The sequence below is a fragment of the Artemia franciscana genome, chromosome 14 (assembly GCF_032884065.1).
Source record: "Artemia franciscana chromosome 14, ASM3288406v1, whole genome shotgun sequence".
Classification (NCBI taxonomy): domain Eukaryota; kingdom Metazoa; phylum Arthropoda; class Branchiopoda; order Anostraca; family Artemiidae; genus Artemia; species Artemia franciscana.
Genome location: NC_088876.1, coordinates 291424 through 317160, shown reverse-complemented (window position 1 = coordinate 317160; position 25737 = coordinate 291424). Strand labels below are relative to the sequence as shown.

Here is a 25737-nt window from a genome sequence, read left to right as displayed (position 1 = left end):
AGATTCAGATGTTCAGCTAGAGCTTACCTCTTATTTTGGTAAAATAGGAAAGGCAACTGCCTCCTCCGCAAGCTCTACAACTTTTCGTTGCGATTAAGAGCCTATCTTGGACCATCATTTTCAAAGCCGATGGTCTTTAATTCTGTTTCTGAATTTGAGGTAGCTCGTATCGTGAACTCTCTTAAAGGATCATCCTCTTCAGGACCAGATAAAATTCTTACAAGGGTTATCCCTGCCATTCTGCCTGCTATTCTGTCACCATGGACTAAGCTTGTCAATCTGTCTTTCAAGAAGGGAATTTTCCCTGAATCTCTCAAGCGAACTAAGGTTATAGTGCTGTATAAAGGTGGTTATCAGAGTGATCCTGCTAATTATAGGCCAATTTCTCTCCTATCTGTTTTCATCAAAATTTTTGAGAAGGCTATGCTATCCAGGCTTCTTGGTTTTCTGGATGCAAAAGAATTTTGCGTGATTTCCAGTTTGTATTCCGAGCGAGTCAGTCTATGGAGCATATTTGCGCAGCTTTCTCGAATTTCATTCATTTGGCATTCGACTCTGGTCATATCCCAGCAGCTTTATTCTTAGATGTTCGTAAAGTTTTTGAATCCTTGACTCATCAGATTCTTCTTTGTAAACTATCACATATTGGTATAAGATCAAAAGTTTTTTTTTTTGGTTTGATTCATATCTTTCTGGTAGGCTTATTTCAGTTGATCCACTTTTCTGGAACCCTTCTGAAGTATATCATGGCGTACCTCAGGGATCTGTTCTTGGTCCCATTTTATTTCTGATTTATGTTAATGATCTGATTTCGGCGTTAAAATACAAAAATTGCACAGGCTCCTGGCATGCTGCAAGCTGTGTTATCTGATTCCTCCTTCATGTTCCAATACTATTTCAAACGAAGATTTTCTTGTTGCCTTTGCTGATGACACCACTCTTCGGATCCTCAGGAAGACAGAATGTGATATGAAATCTAATCTTGTGGCATTATTTGACAGAGTTATTTCATGGTTTATTGAAAATTAAATGGTCTTGAATTTTGGTAAGTCACATTTTCTTATGTTTTCTTGAATTGGTATAGCTTTCCCTCAGCTTACACAACTTCAGGTGTCACAAGGCTCCTTGTGTAGACCGGAGAATCGGATGATCTGGTTTCTTGGTGTCCTACCTGATGAGAATTTTTCATTCAGAAACCATACAGCCATGATTAAGGTTAAGGTGTCGCGGAGTTTGGGTATCATTCGAAAACATAGACACACATTTCCTGGATCTATTCTGAAACTTCTTTTTTTCTGTCTTGTCCAGTCATATGTTTCTTATTGCCCCATTGTATGGGTGTCTACTTTATCGTCTATGCTGTGGCCACTTTCAGTCATGTATAATAAAGCATGGCGTCTGGTTATGGACACCAACCGTTTCTCACTAACACCACTCTTAAGTCTATAGTAGATTTACATTATTTCGAGTGCTTCTTTTGTCTTTCATCAGCTTCACGGCCATCTTCCAAAATCTCTTCGGAGAACTCCTATGTTTACTTCTGATTTAGCTCCATATAGCCTTCGTTCTTCAAATAATATCTACATTCCACCTGCCCCTACTATTCGATCAGATTTCAATCCGCTCATTGCATGTCAACAGGTCTGGAATTCACTACCTTCTTCAGAACAGAGATGCCACTCGTTTGGGACTTTTAAAAAGTATGTAAAGGATCATTTAATAAAAAAAAATAGAGTAACATTTTTTTTTCCTCTGAGGATTTGATGTCTCCTGTGTTCTGTTCGTGGTGTGTGATCTTTTTCTCTGAGCCTGACTCCCAGGCTTCAGGCATGTTTTTTTATGTAGATGTTGCTTATATTGTATTACCCTTATATATATTGCTTATATTGTATTTGTTGCTTGTATTTTTTTTATCCCCCTTGTATCCCTGGCCATGGAGCCTTTCGAGGGGAATAAGTGTATTGTGAATTAATTTTAAATTGTATTTTGTCTTGTCTTGTATTTAATAATAAACTTCTCTCTCTCTCTTTCTCTCTCTCCCCCTTTCTCTCTCTAGTTGCCTTTTTCGAAGTCGAAAGTGATTGGAGGCTATATAATCCTTCCCCCACACACACATCCTTTCCCCAAAATTTATCCAATCAGTTTTTTTTAAAAAGCCATCTTGTTTGAAATAGTCCTTAGATCACCTAAAAAAAAAATTAGGTAAGAAGAAGAACCCCCGAGCCAAGGGGAAAGATTGTTACTCATGCCCCGGGACCATATAAGGTTTTATGGAAGATGTAAACCTTGAATGGGACTCAAATAACTAAAAATCCAAAGTTCTAGCTCCTTTTTAGAGAGTCAAAAGTGGTCCAATGGTAACTGCCCCCCCCCCCCTCCAAACACGTTCCACCAGAGCCATGGGGCAAACACCGTAAATTATGCTCCGTGGGCAAATAAAATTCTTATGGAAGGGAAGGTCGAATAATGCTTGGAGGGGACGCATTCTATTGGAAATTGAAAGTTCTCGTTCTCTTTTTAAACTGTTCCTCTCGGCCCTTTTTACTTCAAATCCATCTGATCAAATTTCTTAGAGAGCTATTTTGTTAAAGCAAGTCCAAAGACCAGATAACAAAAACTCCAAGGTCAACACAACACCCAGGGCCCTCAGCCAGGTGTTGCATGTTATGTACAGGGGTATATATGATTTTATTGCGAGGGTTATTAAAATAGTTGAAAGATCAGATAGACTAAACAACCAACTCAAAAACATTTACCAATGATGTTTTACGTTATATTTCAAAACGTAAAGGGACTGAGTCCTAGCCCTTCCTATATACCACCCCTCCCCTCTAAAAAAGAAAAAAACAAAACAAAGAAACAAACAAAAACACTTTTCTAACAATTTCTATTCTGAAAAATATGGGAACTCGCCCCCGGCCTTCCATGGCCCACCCTCAATTTTTTTTTCAGTGGCTAACCATAGGATCTGACCTCTGGACCTCCCTAAATGGCGGCAGCTCTCCACCCCCCAAAAATAACGACATTTGATTCCAAAAAGCATTGGAGTTAGCCTCCTTCTAAGTTCCCCCTCTGCCGAAAAAAATTAGCGACAAGTTATTCGAAAAATCATGAGAACAGACCCCTAGCCCTCCCATTATATATTTGCTATTATAGTTCTGCATATCCGTATAATGATAACTAAAAATCCTTTACTAAGAAAGGGTGCAAGGTAGCAAATATGTGGATTCGCAGAATTTGCAAACGGTCTTGAAAATTATCTTTAAATGCAAAGTCCAAAACATTTCTTGCTTTAAAATTTAGAGCAGTGCCTTTTTTATCCTTGTACCATCAATTGCTGAGAAGATAAGAAATAATTATGATAATAGAATGATTACAGACACTCACAGTTTTTATCTCGGTTGTTACAGTAATAGTTGGTCTACTCAGAAAAAACCTCCCCTCGGCAGCGGCTGGTGATTTGAAGCTAGGTTCGATTAATCCGTTTTCTTGGTTGTCTTTCAAAAGTTCAACTGGCCTAAAAAAAATTGTCTTTAAAGAAAAAATTCAAAGAATTTTATTCATTAACTTAATATTAATCACCATGTTTTAGGGTTTAGCCTATTATTTACTGAGAAAATAAAAAGACAAAAAAAAAAATTAGGCAACACTATAGAGCAGAAAATAAGTAGACAATAAAACAAATAAATGTGGTTGATTTTGAAAAACCACAAAATTACGTAGTAAAACAAGAATATGGTCCAGTTATATTGTTTTTCCTCTAAGAAGTCTGAACAATATTATCTAATATTGTTTATGCCTAATAATTATTGTAAATACCCAATTTTTTGGATTAAACCATAAAGAACAGTTGATACTTAAAGCGAATAACAATTACAGCTTCATATTTGATAAATTATATCAGTGCATCATACTTTTCAAAAACTGTTTCAGATAGACCGGCTAATGATATTCCCTTATACTTGTTGAACTCCGAAAAAATATGTACTATACTATAAACAAAACTGACTTAACAAAACTCGAATAGAAGCATAAAAATAATAACATAAAACGTAGATTTCTATGCTCGAAAAATTCAAAATCCCATCAATGTAATAATATTGGTATTACAGGTTTAATAAAACATTAACATAAATACAGCTATAATTGACATGATTGCAATTCACTAAAGATTGTAAAATATCATCCGTGTTCAGTTTACAATGACGAAGACGTCTTTTTGGAAAGACGCTCAATTACACAAGCTGAACATTAATGGTGACTATATAGTTACGAGATCCAAAAAATAAGTCGCCTTATTCAACAGTAGTACGCTTGTATGCAATACAGAGGGGACACTTTATTTGTACTCTGTTGGCTGGCCATACTACAGACAGGACACCTGAGGCTTATCCTACTTAAATATTAGATTACAGAAGACGAAAAACAACAATTTTGGAGGTGGTTCACTACCATAATTTTCTGGAAGTAATAATGAGTAACATTGAATGAAAGAGATAACAAAATACCATCTGATCGCTTCAATTAAAAATTTGATGGTTAACCAAGACAAAAACTCATTTTCCTACTCTGTTACTTAACAATGTCAAATATGATAATTTATAGTAAAGGAGATTATCAAATATAAAATAAAATATTGTCATAGTCAATATTATCACTTAAAAGAGTTAAAATTGCTTACAAACCTAAACAAGAAAATGCAAGTCCAACTTATACATTACTCGTTAATACTTAAAAGGTACACCCAGTAGGAGCTTAGCATAACGAAAAAAAATTACCAACAAGCTCCTTTATCTGACGTACTAAAAACATTCTAAAAAGATGAAAAGGCTAACAAATTGGGCACAGAAAACCAGTTATAAATTTTATAAAGCCATCTTATTTTATAGCTTGCTTTGTAAGGTACAAGCATGTCATATGCCTTGCGAAACTTTGCCCAGGAAATTCTAAGGAAAGAAGCTCAGATATGCTTTAAGTCACTTCCAATAGGTAATTAAAGGTAATTTATGCTTGTTGACAGCTTAACAAGATCACCATCAGGTCAAATGATATCGAGGATGGGCCAATTGCGTGACATACAAACTGAATTAACTTCACTCATTTTAGCATTAAACTAAGGTCCTATTTTCTTATATTTGGAACATAAAATCTCAAAATTTTCTTAAATACCAGAAATGGTCCAACTGAGGTTCAGGAGGTCGTCAGTATAATTAAAATACGACAAATCAAGGCCTTGAAAACTGAACGATGTACGAACTCACTTTGGGCCTTTAGCACAGTTTTATCATAAAATGGAAGCAATAATACACTGCCCAGCTAACAACCTTTCCAAACACGAATTATAGCTCTTGAAACAAATAAATCTTTTTGAGTAGGCACTTTTGCAAAAAAATGTAGCTTTGAAAGTGTGAATATATATTTTATACATTGAAAAAGAGATTTTTTTAAAGGATATTGGAAAGAAATTGTATACATATATATATATATATATATATATATATATATATATATATATATATATATATATATATATAAATATATATATATATATATATATATATATATATATATATATATATATATATATATATATATATATATATATATATATATATATGTATACAACTTCTTTCCATTATCCTTTAAGAAAATCTATTTTTCAATGTATAAAATATATATTCACACATTCAAAGTTAACTGTTTAAACACCTGTAATGAACTATTAGCGCTAAGGTGTAACTACTTTCAAACATTCTCGGTCACTAGGATTAGAATCTTCGAATTTGAATTTGATGGTTGACACCGACACTACACATTTTTGCTAAATGGGTGCTTTTAATTATGTCATGACATACTTTAATAGTCGTTTTCAAATGTGATTTCAGGATACATCTCTTTATATCCTAGACTGTGATTATCGATTAGACCAGATCGAAATTAGTTATAGATTCTATCAGGTGCATACAGAGTTTGAGGTTACTGACGCAAGTAGTAGACTTTTAAGTTAAAAGATTAGAGCTGAATCAAAAGACACTATCTGTATACGTATTATCAAATACCATGCATGCAATGTGTCAGGAGTTGGAATTAATGATTAAAGATAGGAAAAGTGGAGAGATAGGCCCAGAAATATTTTTAAATATTGTTTGACCCTGAAATGTTATTTTTTTAATGCTTTGTTGACTTTATGTAAATCAAAATACAGAGCTTGCAAGGTTGTTTTTATTATATCGCCGGTGGGATACCTTTAGAACTTCATGAATCAGTAAAGGATTTTGTTTTTCAGTGTATAAATAGACCGGTGACTAAGGTCTCGTAGAGTCAATATAATATTTTTTTGATAGAGGATGGACTTGTGCACTGGAAACCTTAAATACAAAAATTTATTGACGACATTAATCCAAAATGAAATATTTTCACTGGTTATATACCTATTGAAATTTTTTAAGAGCTCCTAGGAATTTTTTAGACTCGGAATTCATAAGGCTACTGGCAGATGGTTCTGAATAGTGTTTTTAGGAAGGGTGCTATATGGTAATAGGCTGTGATATTGATGAAAATTTTAGCCTAATATTTACAATTCTTGTGTGATAATACCAAATGTTATCTGAGGTATCGAACATCTTGCACTAAATTATCAAACTATTACCTGATATAAAAAAGATCCTCTATTGTTCGATCAAAACCTTACGTGGTGTTATCTAAAATCAAAACAAAACTACACAAAGAAATGCACAGAAATAAGTGAACGGTCACTCAGAAAAATAGGCACAGAGAGAGAGAGGGGGGGAGAGAGAGAAGTAAAAAAAAATTCATGCGAACATACAGATTAAGAAATAGACACAGAGAAACACAAGCACTGGGACTTGCGAACACCTGCCCAAGCACACGGGCAGAGAGAGTGATAGAGACAAAACAAATAAAAACACAAGGATTCAGGTTCAAAAACAGACAAGACAGATACTGAGAGAAGCAAACACCCCCTCAGACACACAAATATAATGAGACAGACATAAACTCATACAATCACACAGATTCTTACATAAAAAGATAAAATCAGACACTAGGAACAAGCAAAAACCCACCCAGACAAACAGGTACAGAGAATGGAAGGGACACAAACACATACAAACAAAAAGATTCACGCATACAGACAGACACTGGGACAAACAAACATCCGCCTTGCCACATAGGCACAGAGAATGGAGAGACAAACGCAAATACAAATACACAGATTCAGACATGCAAACAGGCAAAGACAGAAACTGGGACAAGCGAAAAAACACTCAGACACACAAGCATAACGAGAGAGAAAAGAAAACAGCCAGTCTTACACAAAGACATAGTGAGAGAAAGACACAAAAAACCTACAAAGAAACAGAGAAGACACGGAAACACAAAGAAACTGACACAAAAAAAGCAAACACACGCTCAAACCCAGGAATATCGAAAAAAAATCAAAACATGGCTCAGTCACTCAAGTTTCTTGAGAGAGAGGGAGAGAGTGAGAGAGAAAAAAACCACCTACAAACTCACAGAGTCAGACCCACAAACACACAAAGAATGACACCAAAACATGCAAATATCCGCTCAGAACCACAAGTCTTGTGAGAGAGACAAGTAAGAAAAAAGAAAGATAGACAAACAGAAAGAGTCAAGCACACGAATATGTCTACGGAAACTTGAAAATACCCTTTCAGACAAATAGGAACAGTGACAGAGACAAGCAAATCATCGCTAAGATTAACAAGTATAGTGAGAGAAAGAGAGATAAAAAGCTTAAAAACACACAGAGTCAGATAGACAAAAATCAAAATAGAACTCCTAACTCCCGCTTAGACACGCAGGCACAGTGAGAGAGACAAGGAAACATTCCCTCAGAAAAACAGGCATAATGGGGGGTGAAAGGACAGAAACCTCTACAAACACACAGTGTTAGACACACAAACACACAAAGACAGACACGGAAACATGCAAACACCCACTCAGACACTTAGACGCACAAGAATAATGAGAGAGGGAGAAATAAAACTTACAGACGCACAGAGTCAGATATACGAAGACAGACATAGAAAGATGCAAACACCCGCTCAGACACAGAGGCATAGTGAGAGAGAAAGAGAGACAAAATCACCTACAAACACACAGAGTCAAATAGATAAAGACAGGCATAGAACGGCCAACTCCCTCTCCGAAACGCAGGCAATTTGAAAAAAAAGAAGTAAACAGACGCCCAGACAAACAGGTATATAGGGGGAGAGAGAGACAAAACACCTACAAACAAACAAAGTCCGACACACAAACACACAAAGACAGACACAGAAACAGGCAAACATCCACTCAGATACACAGGCATAGTGGAAGAAAATAGCAACCAGCCGCTTAGATACACAGGTATAGTGAGAGAGATGGATACAGAGAAAGACAAAGACACATACAAAAACAAATAGTCAGACATACAAATACGCAAAGACAGAAAAACAAAATGCAGACACCGACTCAGACCCACACAGGCATAGTGAGATAGAAAAGCAAACAGCTCTTCAGAAACACATGCAGATTGAGAACAAGGTGCAAAACACATACAAAAAAACAGAGTTAGACACACAATCGAATGAAGACAGACACGGAAACATGCAAACACCTGCTCATACGCACAGGCATAGTGAGAGAAACAAGCTCAGACAGCCACTCCTACTCTTTTTCTCACACAAGTATAGTGAGGAACAGAGACAAAAACAACTACAAACGCACAGAGTCATAGACGATTAATTCGTCCTTAAAGACACAGTTATTAGATACTTTGACTGTGCTGAAAAAATGGCTATCTCAATTTTTTTTTCCGGTGACTTTGGGATAAAATGAGCGTGGGAGGGACCTATTTACCCTACAATTTTTTGTCTTTTAAAAGAGCTCTAGAGCTTTTAATTTACTGATCGATGGAGCCCTCTCACGAAATTCTAGGACCGATGCGATCTGGTTAGATTTGTTCATCCTGGGAAAAAAACAAAAAAAACATAAAAACAACAAAAAAAAACAAGCAAACACGCATCCGTGATCTGTCTTCTAGTAAAAAATGTAAAATTCCAAATTTTGCGCAGATCTGATCTTAAAACCTCTACAGTAAGGTTCTCTTATATTTTGAATCTGACGGTGTAATTTTCATTAAGATTTTATGAGTTTTAAGGGGTGTTTTCATCTTTTTCCACAAATAAGGGTAATTTTCTAAGGCATGTAACTTTTGATGGGTAAATCTAATCTTGATGAAACTTATATATTGAATATGAGCATACAAATTAAATTCTTATGTATCTACTGCTATCAAAATTCAGTTTTTAGAGTTTCGGTTACTATTAAGCCAGGTTGCTTCTTACTACAGTTCATAACCACAAACTGAATGATAAAATGAGGAATAAAAATATATTAGTTTTTGAAACAATTACTAAGTTCAATTCGAATCGTCGACTTCTTAGGTCAAAATGTCGATACGACAGTCCTTTTTAACTTCCTAACCTTCCAAGATCCAATTTTCTTGTTCTTTAAATCACTGAATTATTTTGGCCTCAGGAAAAGAAATCCTCCCAGATATCTGGGCAGGAAGGGGATCACATATCTTCTCAAGTCCACACCAGAGCGCTTAAGCCAGATTATAACCAAACAGCAAGAAGTCTCTGGGACCTCCAGTATGAATGATGGCTTTGTGTAATCCTGGGTCTATCTTGGTCACAACATGGTTTTTAGCACCCGGCAATGTTATTCTATCGAAAAGAGTGGAAATCCTCAAAAGACAGTCTCAAGCCTATTACCTCTGAGTCATTAAAAATTCATACCTACAAACATCATGCTACTACGGGGAGGCATCCTATAGCAGATAAATCAGCTAGAAAGATGTTTTTTAGCCCGAAAACACTCGTCAAAATAGTCCAACCCTAGAAAAATTTTCCATCCCGTACAGATGCTGCGTCAATTACTAGGCCATAATTTCCTCGAAAAACGGCACTCCTTAAGTGGGATAAGAGGGAATAGAGTTGAGCACAAGTTCCTCAGTCTTACAGGTGCCCCAAAAGGGTCAAGGCTGGCAGTTGTCCACAGATCCAGATCTAATGCCCTGACACAGTGCCGCTCTAACAGAGGATCCTCCAACGATGGGGTTCTGCGTCAACGTGCAATTTAACCCATCACTGGAGAAGGTTTATAAGTTACGGGAAAAGCTGACACGCTGGTGGGCCCCTCTAGACTGTACATTCGAGGAGCATATACCCTTCTTCATCAGCATCTATGTTCCTAGGTGACGGTTACCAAGTTTCTGTTATGGGCCCCAGGGACATGGTCCCCTTGGTTAGTGCCTCTCATGGACCTTCCCTAAATGCCTGCAGGGCGTTCCCCTATCACCATCTTGGGTCACGCTCAGTGGCCTTGGGAAGGCCCCTCGTTGCATATACAAATAAGAAAATAATCGGCAAATTTCCAAACTAACAGCTGGCACTGTCTCAAAACTTTGGTCAGACAACTTTCGGGGGGGGGGGGCAGGCCGAGGGTTAGTTCCCCTCCAATTTTTTGGTCCCTTTAAAAAAGATCCCTTAGAATTATAATTTATAATTTCTTTTCGAATGGCTCATTTTCCAATATTCTAGAATTTATGGTCTGTCAAGATCAAGCTGAAGGGGAAAAAATTAATAAACATAATTGCTTGATATTTCTTCTGACAAAAAAAAAACAAATTCCCCAATATGGTTTTTCACAGCTCTGAATTGCAGGGTGAAATTCCCAAGTTGTATTTTATATTTCTGGGGATATGTTCCATCCTTTTTTTTAAAGGTCGTTAGGCAATTTTTAGGGTCGTAGCAGCTTTTGAGAGGTAGCATTAACCTTCTTAAAAGACCTTTAAGACTTGATAAAAAGTTAGTCAAACCTTATATATTGAGCTGCAAATGGAGAGAGTAGAGCGCGGAGCTCTGCTGAGTTTGCCCTATGTGCAAAATTTCTTCCTAACGAGTAGCTGTCCCAGAATATTTGCCGCTTCTTTCTCTGACAAACTGGAATTTGGTCATTCAGAAGCTGGAAACAGGTTGGATTTACAGTTTCTGTTATTGTCGAAGTGAACGAGGTTAGGATGATATTTGTGAATCTTCTTATTGGATTACCAAAAAAGAGTCGCTGCTCCCTTGCTGGGAAATGACGTTCTGATGAAACAAGAAGTAAAAGTGAAATGAAAACATAGGCCGAAAGCAACCTAAAACAAAAAAACAACTAAAATTAATGTTTACTTAATTGGACTGTAAAGCGAAGTCTCGGAAAATAAGAGGAGAATCAGTGATGTTAAATCAACAGTAAATGAAATCTCAAAAGTGGGAACATTTAAAATTCAACTGGAAAATAAAGTGGACAACCCCAAAATAATTGAAAAAACAACTCTTTTAGAGTCTTTTAAAGTTCTTTTAATTTATTAATTTTTTAATTTATTTATTAGGAATTGAAGTTGCAGCTTGTTTGTATTTGGAACTAATTTGTAATTCATAGAATGTTGTAAGAAATCCAAAAAAAAAAGAAAAAATTCACCAAATATAAAAAATGACTTTTTTTAAACTGGATGTAAGGAGCAAGATTAAAACTAAAAAAGAACATAGCTTCTTCTATATATGAAAGGATTTGCTCCTTGGTAAATACTTCGCTCTTTATCAGTTAAAATCACTTGCTAAATAAACTTAATAAACAAACTTGCTATTCTAGTTCAACAACCTTTGTATTCCAGGAATCGTTCTAAAAGAATTAGAACAACCAGTGAAACTTAAGCGTACAAAGCAAGTTAATGAAGAGGGGTAAACCCCTTCATGTACTGAATCGTTTTTCTGTGTTATGAGTTTTGATTTTGTTCCTTACTTTCATTACAAATGGTTTTTAATAATAATTTCAGATTGTTTTTCAAAAACTTCCGGTAAACATGGCTAAACCTGTATTAAAATTTCTTCGGGACAATTCCATACTCATTGAAATCTCCCCCACCTCTACTCTCTTCTATAGGATTTTTTGATAAGATTCAGCCTTAACAATTATCCTATCGGACGAATTATTTTCCCCCAGAAACCAAAATTTTTCCCCGGAAAATATCTCCCGGACTATTGCTCTAGAATATACCCAAATACAGTATTGAGTTGACAAAACGAACATAACACAAATAAGAAAAATTGCTTTTAGAAATTCTTTTAAATACACCCAATGTAAAATTTCACCTGGAAATTTCAATCTAGAAAATTTCCTTACCCATGATGAAGAATTCACATTAAAAACACTGCAGGAACAAATTAGACATCAAAAATTAGATTGGACGACCTGAAAAACAAACAGTTGCCGGAAGAGGGGGGCTAGGTGCCCTCTAATCTTTTCGATCACTTAAAAAGCGTACTGAAACTTTGACATTCTGTTTGAACGAGCCCTTTCTGAATATTCTAGGACAATCGACTCGATTTGATTAACCCCCGGAAAAAAGAAGCAAAACTAACAAACACATATCTGTGATTTTATGTTAACAAAAATATAAAATTCCATATTTTGTACATGGAAGCTTGCAACTTCTAGATTAGCGTTTTCGAATGCACTAAATCTGCTGATGTGATTTTCGTAAGAATTTCTTGAATTTCAGAGTATGGCTCTTCCTTTATCTAAAATAAGCCAAATTTTCTCAGGCTAGTAGCTTCTTATGGGCAACACTAAATTGATTGAATGTCATATATTTGGAAACCACATAACAAACCAATTCTTTTGATACATTCAAATATATAAAAATTCACATGATATAAGAATTTGGCTATTATCAAGACTTACCCCTCTTTACACCATCCTTGTCATCCTTTAAGAATTTTTTATGATATGGGACAAAGAAAGTTTAAGGCTTACCAAATGCTCATTCTTGCACTTTGACTAAATAAAATAGAAGAAAAAACAGGTAAGGTCAAAAAGTAACATTAGAACAAAAAGCAAACAGATATTCCATATGTTAAGGGGAATACCCCCTCCTCAGTTCCTCACTTTTTTGCTAACGATTTAATTTTTGACATATTTGCTCCTTTTGACGGATAATATTAACTACAATGAATACTTTCTCAGACCAAATCTTTCATTTAAAAGAATTCATTAACTAAAAATATCGTCAAAAAGATAACCATATAATATTTTCAAACAAAGCAGTTCACATAAACTTCAATAACAAAGACTCCCAAATAATTTGAGTTAAAGGCCAGAAATTCTTCTTAGCAAATATGAAGAGATCTGAATTGAACAAACATAATAAGAAATGGAAGTTCCAATTTTTTTATTGATAATTGTTTTTTTTTCTTCATAGGTTTTTGTTGATTTTATTTTCTTTGTTTTTTTTTCCCATTCATAACGGCCATCGAAGGTTAGGTCGAAATATTCATATTTCTTTTTCATTTAAAAATTGTTGCTTTAGTATTTCACTGATTTGTTTTAAAATCTTATGGGTGTTTTCTCTGTATCCATGAAATAATAAGAAATCAACTATCTGAAAAATGATTTTTTTTTTTTTTTTTTTTTTTTTTTAAGCGAAGCCCATGATTAAGTTAATATTAGAAGAAATTAAAACCTTTTATAATTCAAACTGAAAATGACCAAAAATTACTATAAAAGAATAAATGAATCCAAAAACGACCGGAAAATAAATAGACAAACACATAAAACAAAGGCACAACAGCCACTAATGAAAATGAACCAATAAATGTTAGAACTAGTAAATTTAAAATCAAATATAACACAAAATAAAAAAAAGTCGAATAGCTAAAAATGAAAAGGCTCATTTACTATTTAAGAATAAACAAAACCAACAACAAACAGAAAATAAATAAACAAGCATGTTAAACAAAAATGCAAGAGGCATTTACACAAAAAATAGATCAAAAACGAATACTAAAACGAGGAAAACTTAAATCGAATATACAAACAAGCTTAAAAAAAATAAAAAATACAAATATAAGTTTCGCTACTGTCTTCTTCGCTAAATGTAAAAGTCGAATGCCTGCTGAGTCATTGGCGCTTTACAGAACACCATAGGTGTCTTGAAATGTCTCAGGGATAACTAAACAATCAATCAATCAATTTATTAATACTAAAGAAAACTATAACAAAAGTAAATCAATTAATAGGCCCAAGAAGCTATGCTTACAATGGGCCAGAGAGAACAAAAAAAAAAAAACTTAAAATATATACCAAAAAAAAAAAAATACTGGAACAAGACAAGATTTTAAAAGAAGAGAAGTGACATAAAAATTGGGATAGAATTAAAAGAGAGACAAAAATTATTTAACTGGAAAGACCCGACGAAATAATGCCATTGCAGAAAGAAAAAGAGGGACATCCAAAGGGATGGAGTTCCATAATAGAATTGACTGATATACAGGAGACCTCTGAACTGCTGTGAACTAAAATGCAACTGAATTTCTTATATAATGATATTAATTGCCGAGAGCTCACAAGTGCAAGGTTTCATCTCACTTAAATGTAATATTATTTGGTTTCAGTAAAGCGCCAATGACGCAGTAGGCTTTAGACCCGTTGTTCCAAACAAATTTTGGGCCATCCCCATTTAAACATTTCTAAAATAGTCATGCCCCTAAGCGATTTTTTAATTTTATTATTTACAATTTTACTTGTTTTCACCTGAAAGACACAAAAACCACAGTTGTACAAACTAGAATAGGGGCAAAGTACACGCTCCCTAAATTTGAAAAAAAGTCCTTTTTGTTTCATTATAATAGCTATTTTGTGTCTTAGCAAGGCGCTATACTGAAGTAGCGAGTTCATCCTAGTATTGTTTGCCCCCCTTGCTTATATTGTTCATCCCATGCTTTTTTTTTCAGAGCCATTAAATAACACTGGTTATATTTCTTACTTTTCACAGTCACTGTCCGGTGACCTTGCTTTGAAAGGCAAGTTCAGTCCTTATTCTGGAGAATCCTAAATATACCAATATTAGACAATTATGTTTTGAAACATGTAAACAATTCCTCCTGCTGTCTTACCCGCTGTAATGGTCACTGGCTAGGGTTAAGTTGAAACTAGGCGTCAGTTCTTTAGTTTATCACTTCCTTTTTTTGTTTGAATTCGTAATCAAACAATGAGTAAAAAAACAACCACGAACTTTGGACTTTTTCAAAGAAACTCCAGTGAAAGAAGCTAGCAATAATCTCAATTCATGTACCATCTACTTGCCATGATTTTCAAGGGTAAAAACAGTAAATGACCCAAGTCAACATGAAAGAGTGGTCAGTATTCTCAAACTTGTTACATGTTCAAATAGTAGTCGACACTTTTAGGCATCTCTTTGACGCAAGTCTCATGCCTACATCTCTTACCTACTAGCTCAGCGTATTTATTAGAGACATCCGGCTACCACTTTTAACGGAAGGCAATTCAATGTGCATTATTTTACGGCCTGCAAATGGATTGAGTATTCATAAAACTTGAATTTTGTGTTTTGTGTTCCTTTCTGCCATTTATCTAATAGGGTTTTAAAGGCTAAAGAAGCCGCTGGAAAAGGAGATTTCAGAGAGACAGCATTTTGTAAGTGGCGAGACAGCTTTTGTTTATTGAAGCAACAGGATGGTAGTAAGAGACGGAGGAATTGTGTGTCAGCATGGGTAGAATTTTAAGATAATTCGTTCTAATATTTTGAGACGTGAAGTGAATCGCTTATGTCGGTTTAGATCTCATGAGGTTCTGTGGTCTGTGTTATTTTTTTAAACCTCATGAGATCTAAACCGACAGATCTCACTGTGGTCTACTTCCTAGACCACAGGAAGTGTGTTTTTTCCGCTATTTGCTTTCTCGGTCACTATAGTCCTTTTTCGAATGGTCCTGACAAAAAAAGAAACATTCACTAACAGGGAAAATTTATGTTGAACTTATGGTGGAAATCTCTAAAGGTGACAAAAATCTGAAGACAAAGTTACAACGCCTGACTGATAGAATAAATCATTAAATTATCGAAGTAATCAGTGTCAAAAAGAATTAGTCTCATTGATGAAAAATGTCTTGCTGCAATATATTTTTTCATAGGTAAAATCACTTGACTACTGTGTGATCTTGTTGACGAGACACAAGATGCTTAAAAAGGACATTTAGCGATCTTAACCATGTATATGTCAAACAGAAAAGTAGTAGAGTGACAAATCGGCTGCTAAGACATGCAAATATTAGACGCTGAAAGCTTGTACACCTCGATTTGTGAAACTATTGAAATTTATTTTGTAGATTTTATGCTGTGTATTGCCCAAAGTTATAACGGCACATTTTTATTAACGTGGGATTTAACGGGGTTCAATCAAAGGATTATCTACGATTGACAATGGGAAATAAAAGATTCAGTAATTTTATGATCATGGCTGTTGAAAATAGCAGACGCTGGATTTTGATTGACTAGTCGACGGTCTCATCAAACAGTAAAGTTGCCGTTACCCCCAGTTTTAAATTTGTTTGTTCAGTCTTGTTCTGTTGTTCGTATCTTCATTAAAATGGAAAATAGCCCTTGCCCCACCTACATTTTCGTAAATTGGCATCACAAAACATCTTTTATACAATGCATAACGTCACTGCAATGCTGTCTTGTATCTCTTTCGCTCTTTAGGTGCAATTCAACTTGACGTCCATCAAATGAATTTTTTTTTGGAATTTAGGCTCTAAAGTGTATTCATCTAAATGGTGCACATCCTGGTCATGACCCGGCAAAACTTTGCCGATGGGGTCGCGACCCACGTTGAGAATCATAGGCTTATACTTTTACAGTTAGGGAAGTGTACAGTTGCCGAACTCTTTTTTAGTGAAAACTTTTTGTGTATTGGACAGTCTTGGAAACGATTAATAAAATTAACATATTTGTTTGATATATAATAATACTAATGGCTGAAAGCAATAAGTACGAGATTTAATATCACTTTAATTTTCATTTTATTTTCAATTTTGTAATAAGTACATTATTATACTTGGAATATAATTCGTTTTCAGTAAAGCGCAAATAAAGCAGTAGACTTTTTGGCTTTACAATTGCAGAAAAGGGCACTATTTAAACTCTTGTTTATATTCATTTTGTTCCCTTTAAGCTTGATTTGCTTATTGAATTTTAGTTTACTCGTTTTGAGATGTATCTATTCATTTATATTGGTGTTTATTATACATTTGTTTGCTATAACTGTTTCTTTAGTTTCTGTCCGATTTGTTTTTTATTTATTCTTTAATAGAGTTTTTTTCGTCTTAAGCTTTATTTTCATATTTGATTTCACTTTTACTTGTTATAACATTCAGTTTTTTATTTAAATTGATAGTTGTTGTATGTTTAGCACATTTTTCTGTGTATGGTGTGTATATTGGGGGAAAAGAAAACTTTATCTTAGACAACTATGGGAGGTGGAGAAGGTCGGCTATACCATTCACAAATAGGACAATGTCAGTATTCCTTAAGCTTTGACCTTGTTCTTCAATTTCGTGTGAAATCATTTATTTTTTATTTTTTACTGTTATATTAAAGGTCTTTCGTATTTACGCTAGATTTTCAGGATAAAATTGAACTCAGCTGTTATTTTTCAGTATTTTCTTACGTAAAATGTCACTAGCCGTTAGAAATACTTATAATTAAGAGGGCAGCTGCCATAGTCGTCAGCACCCTTCTTGCACGCTGAGTCAAACGTTACTCCTCTAAAAAAAGAAAGTAATATACCCTTCTTTCTTATCCGAAGGAATGCTCTTGATGGAGCCAATACGGTAAAAATAGTTGTAGAATAAACAATGTGACTGCCAAAAGATATCTACAGACCTTTCCAAACAGTTGTTTTGCCAGCACAATACCAAATCTTCCAAACAATCTATTGCCTCTAGTCGTATTCCCCTAGAAAACTCCCCCTGGGAAATTCCTCTGGTAAAATACCCCTTGTATCAAATACTCATTCCATGCCACCATGCGAATCCTCAATGAAAACATTCCCCTGGATGGATCCCCTATGACTCACCTTGCCCCATGTGAATAACTGAACAGCCACAGAGAAACTATCACAAATAAAAAAAATTGGCATACTATGCTAGGTATAGCCAAAATATGTGATCGGGAATACCTTATACTGATTATTTTTACATTTTTAATTTATCTAAGTTCTCTTAAATAAGAAATTCTTTGATTTCTTCCCTCATCCACGATACTGTTGAGTTTCTGACATCCTTGGATTCAAATGTGTTGTTTATTTCTGCTATTCTGTATTAAATAGGTACATCAAGACGTTAATAAGATTTTCTAAGGGGTTGAAAAACCTTCAGAAATAAATAATAGGTTCGAGGATGGTGACTGGTTGATCTCCAATCACCTTTTAATTTCAAAAAAACACGCTGAAACTCTCAAATAAAAAAAACACACAGAACCGGTGGTATAGGTCTAAAATGGCTTTTGGCTTTTAGAAAATGCCTTACAAACTCCCAATTTTTGATCGAACAGTAGTCCTCCGAAATTTTATGACCATGAGGAAGGGAGGCTAAAAGGCTAAGCCCCCTTCTATATAGAAGAAATTATTCTTTTTTCAAGTTTTGACGCTACTTTTTCCTTTCATAATACAAGAGTAGACCAGCAACATCCCTACAAATATAAAGGGACTACATATTAATTTCTGCTTCCCCCTTACTTTCCTAAGAGTTACTCTATATTTAAGTGAAGGCCCAATGAGAGTTAAGGTATTTTGCATTTAAAACGCCCTCTTTGAGGCTCCTGTCGCACTCCCCCTTAAGTATGATACATCAGTAGACTCCCAAGACTAAATATGCCCCTCTTTTTCCTCTTTTAAAATTTATGTGTACAGAATTGGTAAATCGTATAATTTATGGCCCTTAGCCAAGAGACTATTAGGATTAAATTATTCTTGGATGCAAATTTATTGATATTTTAAACTAATCTGAACAAAACAGACACATCAAAACGTTGGCCAAATATCCTAAGGAATACAAGAGCACTTGATATAAAAAAATGTTTTAAGATAAGGGTTGGTTACTCTCTAGTCACCTTTCACTTAAAAAAAAAGGCACTAGAACCCTCAATGTCCAGGATATGCTTAAGGGGCGGGGGATGGTTTAGTTATACACTGATCACTTTTGTTGCTAAAAAAGGAAAATGAAATTTTCAACATCTATTCAAGTGAGCCCCCTCTGAATTTTTTTCCGCCTCTTCCAGAAAAAACCTAATATATTCCCAGGGCACATCTTATAGCACTTTTTCCGGAGCTTTTTTTGGGCGGGAGGGGGGGGGGGCTGTTAACCCGTGAAGAACTGTTACTTGATCCTTGGCGTAGTTGGAACCACCTGGTCATCTAAAAAAAAAAAAAATCGAAAAGAAACTTTTTGGGAGTCACGGGCGAGCTATTTTGTTACCAAATCTTTGGGCTAATTTGAACGCAATGGCTATCACTTAATTTTGGTCAAATTCATAAAGGGGAAATGACTGCCCAGGGCAGAAATGGGGCCTAGTTAACCCTTAACAGCTTTTGACACTAAAAACCGGAACAATAAATTTCAATTTCCAGTCAAATGAGTCCCTTCTGTAGCTTATATGATCACCCCTTTCATAAGAATCTAATATACCACGTTGTGTAACTTGCAACAGTTGTCCTACGGTTCTGGTGGAGGCAGGTGTCTGTTTTTAGGTTAGAGTTTCTGTTACGTAATCTTTGGTCAATTTCGAACGAAATAGCCATCTTAATAAATTGATTGGATCCATTGGGCAAAAAAATAATATGGGAGGGGGGGGGCTAGTTAACCTTGATCACTTCTGACTCTTAAATAGGAACTATTACTTTATATTTGTAACCTTCTGAGTTTATAATAATTCTGAAGTTTGTACGACCACCCCTTGAATAAAATCCTCAAATGACCCAAGAGCAAAACAGACAACGTTTACCCCCTAGGTCCAGGGGGCTGTGATGAACCTGAAGTTGTTGTTATCTGTTATAGGGACTATTTTGAAGAAAATGAATATATGAGAAAATTGATCGAATTTATTTGAGCAAAAAAGGGTCAAGGGAGAGGGGGGGGGGGTCAAGTTGTCCTCTAATCACTTGCAACTATTAAACGGATCTAGAACTTTAAATTTGCAATTAAATAAGCCTCTTTGAAAGTTTAGACGACCAACCCTTTCATAAGAACCTTACATGCCCCTGGAGAATAGCTTACATTATTTGCCCCTGGCTTATAGGGGGAAATGTCAACCCTCGAGTTTTTTGTATGATTTTTTATCTATTTGGTCTTTGGTATTTGGTCTATTGCAATCAAAAAAATTTTATACGATAAACTTGGGGAGAATTCACGTGAAGGAGGTGCTGGTTGCCCTCAAGTCACCCCTGACTCTTAAAAAAGTGAACTATAACAAACAATTTCTACTTCTTTGAATCCCTTAAGAAATTTAATGGCATCCCCTTCAATAGAAAAATACAACGGCGCAAAATATAACGTTTTCCCCTGAGGTTCCGGGGCTATGCTGACCCAAAAGTTATTGTGATCTGTTATAGTGACTATTTTCCACTAACTTAACATCTAAAAAATTTATCGGATGTATTTGAGGAAAAAAGGGCGTGGGTAGGGACGTCCAGTTGTCCACTGATCACTTTTGACTCTTAAGAAGGGAACTAAGACTTTAAAATTTTACAATCAAATAAGCCTCTTCTAAGGTTTATTTGACCATCCATTCTATAAAAATTGAGAATGACCTAAACTTATTACGATTGTACGATTGAAAAAGACCTAAATTTATCCACTTTGAAATTTTGGTGGTTCAGAATAATAAAAGGCGATTATCTTATATTTTGACCAAAATTTAATCAAATTTCCCAACTAGGATTGAGAAAAGGCCTAAACTATTTAAATTCTATAAAACCCTGAAAACACGTCAACAAAGGAAATTTAAAGAAGAGGGGATTGTAGATTATTTATCTACCAAATCTTCCAAATCCTTAAAATTTGATGCAATCACAAAGACTGAATATAAATAACAATTTTATTGCTTAAAATTAATATAAGAACAAATAAAAGAAAACAACTTTAGCTTATGCTCAAAATTCTATAGAATCCTCCAAACGACAGAGAGAAAGATTACATTATCACTGTAATATGCAACCTTATGTAAAGGTTGAATTCTTCACAAATACTGAGTTAAAATGCAGTAAAATAAAATTTTTATTTTAAAAAAATCTAGTATTTCTTGCTGTCTATACAAAAAATAGTATTTTTTATTAAGATTTTTCCTTGAATTAAAATGTAGAACAATTTTTTCAAACAGTTCGTGGTAACAAACTGTAGTAAGGAGCGACCCGGCTCAATAGTAACCAAAACTCTGAAAAATTGAATTTTGATATCAATAGCTACATAAAAAGAATCGCATTTTAATGCTGATTTTAAATATATAAGTGTCATCAAGTTTAGTCTTACCCATCAAAAGTTACGAGCCTGAGAAAATTTGCCTTATTTAGGAAAATAGGGACAAACACCCCTAAAAGTCATAGGATCTTAACAAAAATGACACCATCAGATTCAGCGCATCAGAGAACCGTACTGTAGAAGTTTCAAACTCCTATCTACAAAAATGTGGAATTTTGCATTTTTTGCCAGAAGACAAATCACGGGTGCGTGTTTATTTGTTTGTTTTTTTTTTGTTTTTTTTCCAGGGGTCATCGTATCGACGAAGTGGTCCTAGAATGTCGCAAGAGGGCTCATCCTAACGGAAATGAAAAGTTCTAGTGCCCTATTTAAGTGACCAAAAAAATTGGAGGCCATCTAGGCCCCCTCCCACGCTCATTTTTTTCCCAAAGTCAACGGATCAAAATTTTGAGATATCCATTTTGTTCAACATAGTCGAAAACCATAATAACTATGTGTTTGGAGATGACTTACTCCCCCACAGTCCCTGGTGGAGGGGCTGCAAGTTACAAACTTCGACCAGTGTTTACATATAATAATGGTTATTGGGAAGTGTACAGACGTTTTCAGGGGGATTTTTTTGGTTTTGGGGGTAGGGTTGAGGGGAGGGGGCTATGTGGGAGGATCTTTCCTTGGAGAAATATGTCATGGGGGAAGAAAAATTCAATGAAAAGGGCGCAGGACGAATCTGGTCATTAAAAAAAAAGAAGTCAAATTCAGAGCTTAATATACAATCCTTGGTGTTCGAAACCTCTCTATTATAGAGTATAGTTTGAAAATAACACAACTATACGAGCGATAAAACATATATACCACAACCATAACTCAACTAACGAAAAAACTGCTAAGAGATAACACAACTATAAAGCGAAAACAGGTGAAAACTAACTGGAAAATAAACGAACTAAGAGGTGGAAGGGGCCCAGAGAAAAAATATAATCCTTTTCCAAAAGGAGTAATAATGTCAGAAGCCCCGAAATACCGAATTATTTTCTTTTCAAACAGTTCGTGGTAACGAACTGTAGTAAGGAGTGACCCGGCTCAATAGTAAAAGGAACTCTAAGAAATTTTGATGCTGAGATACATAAAAAGAATCAAATTTTCACGCTGATTCTAAATATATAAGTTTCAATTAATTTAGTCTTTGTCATCAAAAGTTACGAGCCTGAGAAAATTTGCCTTATTTTGGAAAAAAGGGGGAAACATCCCCTAAAAGTCATAGAATCTTAACGAAAATTCACACCATCGCATTCGGCATTTCAGAGAACCCTATAGCAAAAATTTCAAGTTCTTATCTAAAAAAATGTGGAATTTCGTATTTTTTGCCGGAAGACAAATCACGGGTGCGTGTTTATTTGTTTGTTTGTTTTTCTTTTCCCCAGGGGTCATCGTATTGACCAAGTGGTCTTAGAGTGTCGCAAGAGGGCTCATTCTTATGTAAATGAAAAGTTCTAGTGCCCTTTTTAAGTGATCAAAAAATTGGAGGGCACCTAGGCCCCGTCCCACGCTATTTTTTTCCTAAAGTCAACGGATTAAAATTTTGAGATAGCCATTTTGTTCCGCATAGTCAAAAACCATAATAACTATGTCATTGGGAATGACTTACTCCCCCACAATCCCTGGGGGAGGGGCTGCCAGTTACAAACTCTGACCAGTGTTTACATATAGTAATGGTTATTTGGAAGTGTACAGACGTTTTCAGGGGGATTTTTTGGTTTGGGGGGGGGCGGGGTTGATGGGAGAGGGCTATGTGGGAGGATCGTTCCATGGAGGAATCTGTCATGGGGGAAGAAAAATTCAATGAAAAGGGCGCAGGATTTTCTAGCATTACTATAAAAAACAATGAAAAAATAAACATGAAAACGTTTTTTCAATTGAAAGTAAGGAATAGCATTAAAATTTATAACGAACAGAGATTATTCCGCATTTTAGGGGTTCTAAAAATACTTTAGCATAAAGAGCGGGGTATTTAAGAGGAGATAAATACCTCGCTCTTTATGCTAAAATATTTTTAGTAATTTCAATTATTTATTCTACGGCCTTTTTGATTCAGGGGTCATTCTTAAAGAATTGGGACAAAACTTACGATTTAGTGTAAAGAGCGAAGTATTAACGAGGGTACAAGCCCCCTCGTACACATAATAAAAATATAAGAATACAAAAGTTTGTTACGTAAGTTTATTCTTAAGTTACGTATATTTTTTACTAATAAAAACGTTCGTTAAAAATTAAAAGTTCTAGTAGCCTTTTTAAGAAACCGAAAAATTGGAGGGCAGCTAAGCCTCCTTCCCCACCCCTTATTTCTCAAAATCGTCTGATCAAAACTAAGAGAAAGCCATTTAGCCAAAAAAATTAATATATTAATTTCATTTCTATAACTTATGTGCGGAGAGCCAAAATCAAACATGCATGAATTCAAAAACGTTCAGAAATTAAATAAAAAAAAAAACTAGTTTTTTTAACTGAAAGTAAGGAGCGATATTAAAACTTAAAACGAACAGAAATTACCCCGTATATGAAATGGGTTGTTCCCTCCGCAATCCCTCGCTCTTTACGCTAAAGTTTGACTCTTTGCCACAATTCTACTTTTTAAAACAATTAAAAAATTTTCCGTAAAGAGTGAGGGATTGCGGAGGGGACAACCCATTTTATATACGGAGTAATTTCTGTTCGTTTTAAGTTTTAATGTCGCTCCTTACTTTTAGTTAAAAAAACTCGTGTATTTTATTTTATTCACTTTAAGAGGTAGATAAACGGCAAATATCATTTTAAAATTGTCAAACACCTATGATATTGACCAGCAGATCCCACTGGTTAGCTATTGTTCAAAAACTCTAATTCAAAAACATTGATTAAATAGTAAGGTAATACTACATACATTTTGGTTATCCAATTGAAGTTCTTCTTTTTAATGCAGATTTATGCTGGGGACTGGGGACTAATATATACCCCTTTACAGGCACTAAATTGTTTCACTTAACTCCGCCTACAAAATTACTCTGACCAAACAGCAATGAGCAATTAAAAGCTAGCCGCATATTATGGTGAACATTACGTTTTTCAGTTATTTTAGCCCCTGGTCTTTGCTTGACATTAATCGGCTTGAGTTTATAAAAAAACTTCTCAGAACGAAACCTTTCTAAGAAAAATAAAGAGTCATTTTCAAACTTAAGATGAGCAAAAATAAAGTCCAATGATAATTCAAACCGAGAGCCAAATTTATTTAAACCAAAAAGAAAAGGAGCAGGGGCGTAATTTGCGATACGGAAGGGAGGCAACTGCTCACTCTAGAAACCAATTCACTCTCTCTAGTCTCAGTTTGCCCCCCCCTCTATACAGCTGAAATATAATTTTTGTAAAATAATCTTGTCAAAACTAGAACAAACCTGTATAACTCTAGCATGCATAGAAGCAAATCAGTTTGAGTTATTATTATTTTGCCTATATGGTACTTTATGGCTATATGGTACTATGTGGCTATGGTACTATATGTGTATATTTCCCTCCACGATCTTTGGAAGTTTTCGCTTGATCCTGTAAAGTGTTTTTAGGAAATTCTAGATGTTCTGCTTTGACAACATAGATGTGTATAGTATTTTATAAATCTTTTGAATTAGTCCAATAATATCTTCGTATTTTCTGAAACATTCGAGTGAATATCCTTCGTTGCTCCTACAACGCTACAGATGCGGTCTTTTGACGGTCTGAAGGCAGACAACGGCTCTTTGTTCAGTAAAAATCCCCAATAACATTGAAGGAAAGTTCGAAATTGATACCATCAGCAGCTCCTAAAATGTTGCAGATACAGCTTTCCCCTGCATGTATTTAATATCCTTTAATTAAGTTCACCGTCCTTCTCTACAGCCTCTTAAATTCCCCTGGTTTATTGCAAATTGACTATATTGACAAGCTCGACACACATAAACCCTTTTGTTTTGTTTCCACGGTAGTACTAGAAGTAGTAATAGCAATGGTAGCGGTCCCAATGGCAGTTCAAGTGGCAGTTTTAATCTAAGTGGAACTAATAGCAGTCACAAATATCCGCAGTCAAAATCAAAAATGGTTACAGTAACAGGTAGTTGCATTCACAGCTGTAACTAATATTGCAGCTAATCTCAGGCGCAAGTTGTCAGAGTTGCATTTAGCTTAGGTGAAAAGTAGATGAGTTGCAAGTAGTTACAGTCCCAAACACTCAGAGCTGCTCAAAATTGCAGTAGCACAGATTGATAGTCATAAGTAGTCTTGGTCATAAGAAGGCATTTTTGCAGTCAGAAGAAGTAGTTGCATTAG

At 35.1% G+C, this 25737-nt stretch overlaps 1 long non-coding RNA gene across 1 annotated transcript; it reads right to left on the bottom strand.

Moving 5' to 3' along the window:
- Positions 1 to 3387: 3387 nt before the first annotated feature.
- On the bottom strand, positions 3388 to 24368 carry LOC136035810 (uncharacterized). The gene is made up of 3 exons (XR_010619512.1): positions 24326 to 24368; positions 10913 to 11233; positions 3388 to 3517 (listed from the first exon to the last, which is right to left on the bottom strand). It is a non-coding gene; the product is annotated as an uncharacterized LOC136035810 (long non-coding RNA).
- Between the last annotated feature and the right edge of the window lie 1369 nt (positions 24369 to 25737).